This window comes from Haemaphysalis longicornis, unplaced genomic scaffold (genome assembly GCF_048455015.1).
Source record: "Haemaphysalis longicornis isolate Haplotype H1 unplaced genomic scaffold, Haemaphysalis longicornis Haplotype H1 scaffold_5, whole genome shotgun sequence".
Taxonomy (NCBI): Eukaryota; Metazoa; Arthropoda; class Arachnida; order Ixodida; family Ixodidae; genus Haemaphysalis; species Haemaphysalis longicornis.
This window is the reverse complement of record NW_027526385.1, coordinates 174461824-174474250: the sequence shown is the minus strand read 5'-3', so window position 1 is coordinate 174474250 and position 12427 is coordinate 174461824.

Genomic DNA, 12427 nt, shown 5'->3' with positions numbered 1-12427 from the left:
TAACAACTGCACTTTTTAATTAATCTGAAAGAAAACCAAGCTCAATGTAACTATTCAGCATAAATAAAAGTACGTTTTCCAGAGCAAGAAAGTTACGTTGCAACTCGTAGACAGATATACCATCTAAACCCGGCGCCTTCTTTTGCTTAAATATAAATAGTATGTTGTGCAAGTCATGAGAAGTCCTGAAAGGAAGGAATGCAGAGGACTTTAAACTGTTGATTTTGTCAAAACCATCAATAGAAGTTGAATGCGTAGCCGAAGATATTTTAGCGAAGTGAACATTGAAATCAATAACTGCTGATTCCAAATTGTCGAAGTGTTTACGAAAGACGTCAACTGATTGTGCAGGATGTCGACCAAATATTTGATTAATTGTTGTCCAAGTTTTCTACGGTTGCATCTGTTTTCGTAAAAGGATTTACTGTAAAATGAGCGCTTCTCGCGTCGAAGTAAAGCAGTTACCTTATTTCTGTGAACTTTGTATAGGTTCCTGAGAGCAGTATTATTGGGAGAGCGCCTACACTTCTCCCAAAGTTTATCTTTTTTCTTTAATAGCCCTAAGAACGCCAGAGGTAAGCCAAGGCAATTCAATATTGCGTTTTTTAATTTTTATGGTTTTTTTGCGCAGTGCATTTTAATTGGTCGATAGCATTCACAAATTTATTATACCTGTCATGTGGAGTTACCCCTTCCATTAATGCATTCCAATCAAAATTATGAACTAAATTATCGAATTTAGCTACGTCGAGAATAGATACCTGCCAGTGCTCCGCCGCAACCTTCGTAAGCGCGGGAAAATAAACATGGCATCCCACGAAATAATGGTCGGCCAGTTTGTCTTTGATTACTGCTGAATCGATCCGAAAAAACGGCCCCCTAACGTTGATGTGGTCAATACATGAAGTTACTAATTTCGTTCCAAGGTATTCTTCCCGTGTAGGGGAGCAGATAGCTGGAATAAGCCCTGATTTGGCCAACACGTTCAAATATTCGCAGACAGCTGGGAGGGCCGGAGATAAAGTATTTATGTTGATATCACCAACCAAACAAAGAATAAAAGTTGAGGGCAAGGAAAGCAAGAAGTTGTCCAGTTCGCTTACAAAAACGTTCGCATTTTCGGAGGGTGGTCTGTAAATGGCAAGAAGTGTTATATCTGCATCTAACAAGGCGATGCGCAGTGCCAGGCATTCTGCTGAGCTGAACCCTGATAGCAATGATGACGCCACATATTGTTCATGTAAAAAGGCCATGATGCCACCGCCCTTACTAACACGGCGAGTCCGTGCGAAACTAGAATAGTGCGGAAGCTTAAAAAGGGGAACAAGGTCCACATGAATAATAATTTCAGTTAGTACAAAAGCACCAATAACAAAACCGGTACTTTGTACGACACCAAGGAATTCGTCCCAGTGCCGACGGATACTGCGGATATTAACGTGCACAACCGTGAAGGACTTGCATCCTTGATTTGCGATACTAACGAAGTCAGCAAAGCTGTCACAATTGTGAAAAACATTGTTCATTATGTGATCAGTCTAAGTCGGTGTCCATGTTCACTTTTACACAAGCTTGTTTAGGTCACTGTACTCCGATATGCGGATAGGGGGTGATTTTTCAGCTTTCTTGGTAAAACTTTTGCCATGTTTAGCACAGACGTACTTGTACAGCTTTTCTTTTCCTTTCTGGCGAGCTGCCCAGTAAATTTCTCTGTTGTAGTTGGTCAAGTTATCAGAAAAGTACAGCTGAGGAATCGTACCCTGTCCCGCAAGTGCACTCAAAGAGCCTCTACAGTTCCACCACCTTTCTTTCAGTGCCATGGAGGCAAATCTAACCAGCAGAACTGCCGGACGATCTCGGTTAGCAGGAAGGCGATGTATCGCTTCGATGTCAGACTCAGTGCAGTCTAACTCCAGCTTTTGTGCCATTTCAGACATGATAGGCAAACGCTGCGGCAGACCGTGAATTTCCAAGTTCTGCCTCCTGTTGTATTGTTCAACGTTATTTAACTCTTTGCGCAGGCTCGACAGTTCTTCCGCTTGACCTGATACGGCGGCTTTCAAGGCATGAACCTCACCTTGCAGTTGACCAATAGTGGGCTGTTTCGCAGCAGTACACTCTAAGAAATCGGGGTAGTTGTTGAAGAGTCCAACAGTCATTGTACTCCTGCAAGCGTTGGCGCGTTCCCCTCGAAAGCTGCGGGGAGTTGGATGTAATGTTCGCTCCCATGAGGAGGAAGAGCAAAACTGACAGCGTACTCTTCTCGTGCGCGGCGGAGTGCAGCCCCAGTTCCGCTCCCGCACCAGTGAAGAGTAAAGCTGCACATTGTCTCCTCTCTCCAGTACGAAGAGTAAAATTGCAATTTCATTCTTGTCAAGTGCGGGAGTAAGCATGGAGAGGCACTCCTACCATTTACGCACACCAACTCATCAGCGATGTTTTATTTGCATACGTATATATTATATAAAGCAGTTGTGTAAAAAGCCCCCGCAGGGGGCACCTTGTGTACTCAAGGTGTTTTGGTGAGTAGCGCCACCACGGTCCCGAGCTCCGCAGGGGTGCCCACTGCTGTAGGCACTTGGTGTCTTGCAACACCACGGACCCGAGCACATGTGGGTTGGACCCACCCACGTCCCGGCTGTGCGTGGCTTTGCCGTGTCCGGGGAAAAGGGGAACCTGGTGGCTGAGCCAAAGTTGGGGTTGTTTTGGACCTTTACGGCCCCCCAGCAGCGGCAACACTCCACTTTGGCCCCCGCTTCTCGCAGACGGTACCCCTGGTCTGACCCGCCCGGGGGGAACCAACCAGTCGCCTTTTCCTCTCTTTCTCTCCACTCTTTCACTTTCCTATCTCCTCTCCTACCCCTGTCCTGTCATCTCCTTCCTTCCTGATTTCTACATTTTTCCTGGCGGCAAGGGTTAACCCTGTGCAAGGATATCAACCTTGGTACCATGTATAGGGTTATAGCGGCAGGGTAACGGTTAGCGTGTACTTTAATGTCACGTTCCCTTGTTGGGCTCGGTGGTGGGCGACCGGCTCTGCCGCCGAATTGATTCCATGCTCATATGGCTTTTTCTATCACCCACCAAAACCCTGATCGGCCTTCGAAAAGGGGCCGCACCGAGGTAACACAATTGAAACCAGTCTCCCAAAGTGAAACTTTCGCAAAATACCTTGTTATCCACTCCGAAGACGAAAATGCACCTCTTGCCAAAAAATCTGCCTTCCTCATTGCAAAGTGCCTTGAAAGCGTTGTCGGCCGGGATTACCAAGCAAAGAAACTAGCCTCTGGTGATCTGCTGGTAGAATTGCAACGAAAGAACCAAAGTCAGAACCTACTAAAACAGAACACCCTGGCCGAACTCGCAGTAACGGTCACTCCACATCGTAGCCTGAATACAACGCAGGGCGTGATCTCTGAGAGGGAACTGCTTCATGAGACAGATGAGGATTTCCTTGAGGGACTGAGGGACCAGGGCGTCACGGCTGTGCGGCGGATCACCATGCGTCGCGCAGGTGAGGAAATTCGAACTAAGCATGTTGTTCTGACCTTCAACCGTCCAACGCTTCCTGAATCCGTCCATGCTGCCTTCATATCCTGTCCAGTACGCCCTTACATACCTAGTCCTCGAAGGTGTTTCAAGTGCCAGAAGTATGGCCACGGAACTCAGTCTTGTCGTGGCCGACCCACCTGTGCTCACTGCGCACGTGCTGACCACACCAGTGATGAGTGCAAAAAAGAACAAGTGAAATGCCCAAACTGTGGTGAACCACACGCTGCGTACTCGCGTGCATGTCCCGCATTCAAAAAGGAAAATCAAATAATCCAACTCAAAGTTACCGAAAACCTAACCTTTGCACAAGCACGCCTGAAGCATGCCCTGCTTTCAGGCAGAAGTTACGCAGACGCTGCTCGCCGGGGGGTGGAGCGTCGTCTGGTGGATGCGGGCACCCAGTGCAACCTGGTCCCGCCACAGCCCCCCGTTCAGCAGCAGAAAGTTGCTCCCGTGACTTCTGCTGCTACACCCTCCTCCAGTGCTGTGCCTAAGGCCCCCAGTGCGAGCTCCAGTGGTGCGCCTAAGGCCTCCAGCACGAGCTCTGGTGCTGTGCCTAAGGCCTCAAGCACGAGCTCAGTCCAGATGAGTGATCTGGCTCCATCCCGGGCATCTGCAAAACAGCAGAAGGCTGCTCCTGCGGTCACTGCTGTTGCAGCAATGTCCAGTGCTGTGGCTGCGGCTTCTAGCACAAACAGTGTCTCCACTGACACTTCTCCTTCAGAAATCTTGGATGAGGCCATGGATGCCTCTCCAAGGACACCGGCTTCTGAAACACAACCGGAGCGCCGCAGCTCCGCTGGTCGGGGTAAATCAAACAAACCGAAGTCGTCCGAGATCACTACACCGGGACCTAACTCGGCGACCTAGGTAAACTACTGAAAGGGCCCCAAAAACAAAACTCCCTCACTAATGACCCTTTTAATGGAAAAATAACATCTCATGATCTGTATTTCTCTTCTCTTAGTGTTCATGGCTGCTGAAAGTGCTATCCAGTGGAATTGTAGGGGGCTGTTGAACAACCTTGACGATATATATGATATACTCTCAAATCACAAACCAAACATACTGTGCCTCCAAGAAACACACCTACGCCCATCTCAGACAAACTTTGTAACACAATACATTATATTTCGTAAAGACAGACTGAACTACCACCATCCGTCTGGTGGTGTGGCAATAATAGTACAAAAATCTGTTGCCTGTCAACACCTGCAGCTACAAACTTCACTTGAAGCAGTTGCCGTTAGAGCCATAATTTTTGATAGACTAATAACAGTGTGTTCTCTTTACATTCCACCGGACTATCATCTATCCAGCGTCGAATTCGAAAACCTCACCAATGAGCTACCTGAACCCTACCTAATTATTGGGGATTTTAATGCCCACAACCCTCTCTGGGGATCTGCGCGAGCTGATGCGCGAGGGCGGCTAATTGAAAAGTTCATCACATCATCCGGCAGTTGCATCTTTAATAAGAAACATCCAACATACTACAACACGGCCCACAACACATATTTTGCAATAGACCTGGCAATTGGCTCCGCAATTTTACGGCCCACCTGTGAGTGGAAAGTAATTAACAACCCCTTTGGCAGCGACCATTTCCCTGTGAAACTACTAGCTACAAGCAATAACTCCCAAGACACCGATTCACCTCGAACTTTTAAACAACATGCAGCTGACTGGAAAACATTCAAAGAACTTTCCAGTCTAACCCCTTCACTAATAAGTCATTTAGATGTTGAAGCAGCCAGCTCACTTATTACGGCCCATATTCTTGACTGTGCTCAAAAGAGCATTCCAGAGACCACTCCTAAAACCCTCCCCAGACCTAGACCATGGTGGAATGAGGAGTGCAAGCGTGCACGTTCCGAACAGAATAAAGCATGGGCACTCTTACGCCGCTATCCTACGGCAGACAACCTGCTTAATTTCAAACGGGCAAAAGCCAAAGGAAAGCGGACACGGCGCTTAGCAAAAAACGAAAGTTGGACAAGGTTTATATCGTCTATAAACTCTTACACAGACTCTCGCAAAGTATGGACTAGGATAAAGAAACTAAAAGGCTACAATACCAACCCTACTCCCCTTGTAAATAGTGTCGGTAACACAATAAAAGACCAAGCAGATGCTCTCGGCAAACATTTTGAAAACGTATTCAGTGCCTCTCATTACACACAAACATTCTTACAGCACAAGAAAGCAGCCGAGCGCCAGCCCCTTTGTGTGAACAAACGCTCAAATGAAGGATACAATGCACCATTTACGATGCCCGAACTAATTACTGCATTCTCCACATGTGGTAAGTCAGCCCCTGGAGCTGACAGAATCAGCTATGAGATGATCAGGCACTTACACATTGACACACTTTACACAATACTCTCTCTCTATAACAAAATATGGCAGAAAGGCTGCTTTCCAAAAGCATGGAAAGAGGCAATCGTTGTACCTCTTTTAAAAGAGGGGAAAGAACCGTCCTTTGCTGCTAGTTACAGGCCTATTGCCCTGACCAGCTGTTTGTGTAAGCTCCTTGAAAAAATGATAAACCGGCGACTTTTTTACTTTCTGGAGTTTCATGGTGTTCTAGACAAAACTCAGGCAGGGTTTAGGTCTGGGAGATCAACTACAGACAATCTGGTTGCGTTTGAATCGTATGTTAAAGACGCTTTTGTCCATAAACAGCACTGCTTCTCTGTATTCTTTGATATGGAGAAAGCCTACGATAGAACGTGGTGATATGGCATTCTATTGGACTTGCAGTCGTTTGGCCTTAGTGGCAATATACTCAATGTTATTCAAGACTATTTGTCTGATCGCACATTTCGTGTCCGTGTGGGGACTGCCCTGTCTAGAACATTTGTTCAAGAAAATGGCGTACCCCAGGGAGGCGTGCTGAGCTGTGCACTGTTCATTGTTAAAATGAGTTCTCTTAAAACTGTGCTGCCTCGGACTGTTTCATACTCTGCCTACGTTGACGATATCCAAGTTAGCTTTAAATCCTGTAATCTGTCGATATGTGAACGTCAAATCCAATTAAGTGTCAACAGGCTGGTTACATGGGCTGAAAGAAATGGTTTTAAGTTTAACGCTGATAAAAGTGCTGTTGTCTTTTCTAGGATACGCGGTGTACAGCCTCTTCCTTGTATCACGTTAGGAGGTCAGCCCATACCAGTGAAAAAGGAACACAGGTTTCTAGGTATTTTGCTCGACCACAAGCTCACATTTATACCACACATTAAATTACTAAAAGTAAAATGCCTGAAAACAATGAACATTTTAAAGATACTATCTCATCAGTCCTGGGGTACGGATACAAAATGTCTGCTAGCACTTCTTAATAGTGTCGTTAGGTCAAGAATAGACTACGCCTGCATTGTATGCCAGTCTGCAACCAAAACAGCACTCAAAATGTTGGACCCAGTATACAACTTGGGGCTTCGCTTGGCCACAGGGGCATATCGAACAAGTCCTATTCCATCCCTTCATGTCGAATCAAACCAGTGGTCTCTAGGGTACCAGCGCGCCTACACTGCTCTGATGTATGCCGCAAAGATGACTTCTTTGAAGGAACACCCTCTGAATACCATAATGAAAAATAACACAACTGATCATCTCTTTGAAAACCGACCATCCATAGCTCCACCTTTCCCGCTGGCAGTTTCACACCTCGTCAGCGAGTTCCAAGTTCCTCTCACTGATGTCTACTGTACCTCAGTTTATGATTTGGTCGCTCCGTGGGACACTTTCCCAATTCACTGTGACATGTCCTTTAGAGAAATACATAAGAAAAATGTACCAAACATTGTCATCACTCAGCATTTTCTGTTCCTCCAAAACAAATACAAGGCAGCTGAATTTTACACAGATGCCTCAAAACCTACCACAGCCGTATCCTGTGCTGCAAATGGCCCCCTACTTAATGTGTCCAAAACGATGAACACGAACACAAGTATATTCACTGCAGAGGCGTACGGTATACTACTGGCTTTAAACCACATTCTTCAAAACAAAATTAAGAACTCAGTTATATACTCGGACTCTCTGAGTGTCGTCTCAAATCTTTCATCTCGGAAGGTCAGTAGAAACCCCACTTTTAATTGTGTTTTAAGAGCTCTCTACTCGGCTTATGGCCGGAAACTCGTTGTCACAGTCTGCTGGGTTCCTGGCCACTGCGGCATTGCTGGAAATGAAGCTGCTGACCGTAGTGCTGCAGCTGCCGCCCTTCGAAGCAGCATAGACGTAAACGAGGTCCCATATCAAGATCTGAAACCTTTTGTAAGAAGGAAGCTGCGGGACCACTGGCAGCAGCAAGGACCACTGGCAGCAGCAATGGGACAGAGAAGTAGAGAATAAACTACATATCGTTAAGCCCAAAATAGAAAAGCCCCCTGCTGAAAAACATGACAGATTAGTAGAGGTAGCATTATGCAGATTAAGAATTGGCCACACACACATCACACACTCATACCTTTTAACAGACGCAAACAAGCCACAGTGCCATCGATGTGGGGGTCAGCTTTCTGTCCTTCATATACTTATTGAGTGTGACATGTGCATCACTGAAAGGAAGCGTCATTTTAATGAAGCTTACACATATAACATTCCCTTGCACCCTTCACTATTATTATCAGACCGTCCAATGTTCCCATACAAAAAAGTTTTTAGTTACCTAGCAGATGTAGACTTTTTAAAATACATATCATATAGACCATAACCTCACCTCTGTTCATTATGTGTTTTAAAACAGTGGTGGAACCTGAGACTTTGCACCTTAGGTGCTTGCACTCACTGTTTTAATATGACCCTATACACTATTTATCTTAGTATACTCACTATGCTTTAATTATGGCCCTATACACCAACCCCCTGAGTAAAGCTTTTTAAACTAGTGCCTCCTTTACAAATCTTTCTCATCTCTTTCATCATTGTCATGGCGCTCTTTGCCTTTGTCGGCCTTGCGCCATTAAACCCAAAATCATCATCATCAGTTGTGTAAAAAGCGCCCGAGTACTTCCGCCGCGCATTCTAGACGTGCAAGAATGTGAATTCATGTAACGATTGCTCGCAGCGTTCAGTGACATAAATGGAGCAAGCTTAACAAAACTAAAAAAAAGGACGTCTCGATTTGGTTTTGTTTCTTTGTTTTGTTTTTTCCTCTGTAATGGCTTCGTTATCGACATTTAAAAAGTTACTACGCATCATAAAAGGTGCGCACCACGGAGGAAAGAATACTGCGCGCCGATTTCAGCGATTACACCGATTACACTGAGGGCATCCCAGCGGCGGCGGCGCGGCGGTGGACGCCGCGTCTCCGTAGCTCAGCCCGACGAAGATACGGCGTACTACCACGGTGGATTTTCCGCCACGCGATCTCGCGTCTACGGTGAAAACCGACACAGGCGGTGCACCCGCAAAAACCGGGCGAGCGACGACTGATCGCGCCAGACCGTGATGTCGCGCCAGCGCGGAACACAGGGCTGCGCTTTGTAAACCATGTGCTACGCACGAAGTGGACTTTCAAACAGACGCTTCATCCAACATGGGAAGTTCGACCTGCCCTTATCGTCATGCTTGCTTGAACACAGTACGACGCGTGCTCGCATCGAATAGGAGAAACTAGGTTTTGAGAAATAAAGGTATAATTATTGAGAAAACTGAGGTTACAGTGGATCAGGACAGAAGAGCACGGGAAGAAAACGTCTCACGAGGTGCGCAGGCGTGGAGAGACTCTCCTCGGCGAACAGCACACACACGTGACACGCCCCAGGCAAGACTCCAAGGCTCTCTCTCGTTGGTATAAACATCCGGCTGCATTTTGCGACTGTGGCGGTTTCAGGTGTTTCGTGCTCCGGGCTTGGCCCCTCGGCAGGCTGCCGGTGTCTGTTTTCGTTTTCGCCTTCTCGGCGCCAGCATTCTCGGCGCGAGAATTATCCGAAGCTTCGGAGACGGCTTGCTCAACATGGGAAGTTTGACCTGCCCTTATCGTCATACTTGCTTGAACGCAGTGTGACGCGTGCTCGCTAACTGCTTGCATGCCTGTGCGTCAGCGTTAGATCACGAACACGTAAGCAAGCCGTATATTAGTTCGTTCGTGCGTGCGTGCATGCGTGGAACTAGTTTTTATTTCGTACGGACATCACAGCTGCGGTGGCGCAGAGGCCGATACCGGAACTATAAGCACTGTGTAGCAATGCGCGTGCAAGCCGCCGGGCCAGCCGTTGTGCAGTCGCTGCCTTTGCAGGCTTCGCGCCTTAAGCTTGGGATCTTGGCATGACGACCATGGATTTATCTACCGGACGAAGAAATGCTGGCGGGAAGTGGAGGTAAGCCTTTAGTTAACCTGGTATTCTTATCTTGTGTATTTAGCGAAGGAGAGTTGCTCTCTAGCTTCGGTCCGCGGAAGCGGCTAACCCTAATGTTTTCGTCACTCATTTTGACCGTTGCTTAGATTTGAAGGGCGGCTTTTGTACCCGTGTGCAAACAGCGTCGAGTCTTGCACCGTTTCAATTCTTTGATTCGGGAAGTGTTGGTATCCTAGCCGAATGTTTTCGCAGGTAAGAAGCACGGTCGCGCGAGTAGTCGCAGCGCTACCCAGTATTCTTAGCTCGGCGGCTAGGGTTAGAGTGGCTGCCGTGCAGTAGCTGTGGCTACCTGCGCGGCTCCAAAGAATTTCGTACAATAGGCTGAGTAATAGGAGCGCGTCTAGCGCGTGGCAGTCACTAAAATTACAATGATTTTAGTTACCACCGCGCGTACTGCAGCAGACTGAAATCCTGTCCAGATAAGTTTTTTGCGTTTTGATTTGTACTCTTAGCTCGGCGGCTAGGGTTACAGTGGCTGCCGTGCAGTAGCTGTGACGACCTGCGCGGCTCCAAAGAATTTCGTACAATAGGCTGAGTGATAGGAGCACGTCTAGCGCGTGGCAGTCACTAAAATTAAAAATAATTTTAGTGACCGCCGCGCGTACAGCAGCATACTGAAATGCTGTCCTGACAGGGTTTAGGTTTTTTGCGTTTTGATTGAGGGCAGGATGGACGGAGATGGGACTTTTCGGGGCGTACGCCCCGCACTGTTAAAGGAGCCATGAAGAGAAAACACAAGTTTGGTTCATTCGAAAGATTGCCTCGTTAGAACCATAACGACACCACTTATAACGCAAACTTCGCTCAAATAAGCTACATAATTAGGAAAAAAGGAAATGACCATGCGACCCACCAGCTCATTTTCCGCAACAGAACCTATGATGTCACTCGAGAATGCTCTGCGATTGGCGGAGGCCGGCAAAAGCAAACGCATGTTAGGCAGGGCTTACAGTTTGCATAGCGAGCTAAATGCCCGTGAAACATACTGCACATTCTTTTTATGACAAAGAACGGTGGAGTAAACGGTTGAAGTTCCGAACGAACACGCAAGCGCGTGCGCCAATTCGTACGAAACTACCGCCGGCCGAACTCGACATCTCGCCGTCGCCACCGTCGCGCAGACGAATTTTCAATTTCGAGGCTCTTAGGGGCCAACGAACCGTTCCAGCACGTACAGCCGCGACCTTGCTTGGTATCTTAATCCCTTGACAGGAGGTTGGCCGTCATATCGCCAACCAGCAAAGGTAAAAATCGAAACGAGGGGAGTAAGGAACAGCAAGAAGCGGCGAGATAGTGCCAGTCGTCGCAGAAGTTTCGAATGGTGTTGGCTTGCTGGGCTTAGTGTCGTTACGAGCTCGTTTCCAGTTTACAACCACTGAAAACTTCAGTTTGTTCGAGTACTTTACAATGAAATTTCGTTGCTGCGTTTTGAAATGTCCATGTAGTACGGGCAAATCGTCGAGGGAGTGCGACATCCCCGCTGGTGAGGAGATCTCCTTTCATGTGCTGCCCAACGACGAACCTCGGCGAAGCAAGTGGCTACGTTTTGTGAAAGTACGAGTGTGCTGCTCGCTTCATTTCCGAGGAAGTGATTACGGCAGGTACCGTTACGTTAGCTCACTCCTGGGACATGCTGGCGCTCGTCGCCGACTTCGTCAAATCGCTCTGACCTTGGGGGAAAAAACTGCCGTAATCACCGCGCATTGACGCTCGTATCTTTCTGGTCGAAGCAAGGAGCTCGCGCGAACGGCTTTCCATACACGACACCGGCCAACTGGCATAAGCGATACTGCTACTAAAATTGAACTATTATTAACCGTAATAAAAATACGGCACATACGTACCAGTCTGTATTCGTCCGTCGCGACGGGGCTGACGAGGCAGCGGTGCCGACGGCTGGGCGTTCGTCTGTTGTGGCTATCGCGGAATGGTCGCTTTCCCGTCCACCGCCTATCCCACAACTCTTGCCGCTCGTGCACTTAGAAGCATTGAGCGTTCAAGTGGTGTGAGGTTGTTAAATGCAAGCCCGAGCTCCTCGGCGAGAGTTTGGTTCTCCGGATCAGGCGATTCCATGACTAGGGCTGCGGGTGCACTAGGTTTTACTAGTATTTTTAAAATGGCCGCCGTCTCGGTCAACTCCCGCGTGTGGGTGCTATATGGAGTCGACGTACTAAGTATCTGTTTCATGGACCGGCTCGTATGACGCCATTTTTCACGTCACGGAATGTGCAATTTTAGCGGGATATTTAAAATTGTGGCTTAAATTGCCTTATTTCTCAGTGAATAAAGCATCATTTGCTTCCGGGAAAGCGCTTGGGGTACTATAAAACACCCAATCTTTCGATTAAACAAACTTTTGTTTTCTCTTCATGGCTCCTTTAAGGGGTAACTACATGCGTCTAAGCCGATGAGCGACGCGAGAAAACTCACTCATTGGGTACGACAAACAGGTATTGTAGGCGACAGAGACAAAATTTTTTTTACACAGACCGCTGACGGCGGCAACTGCG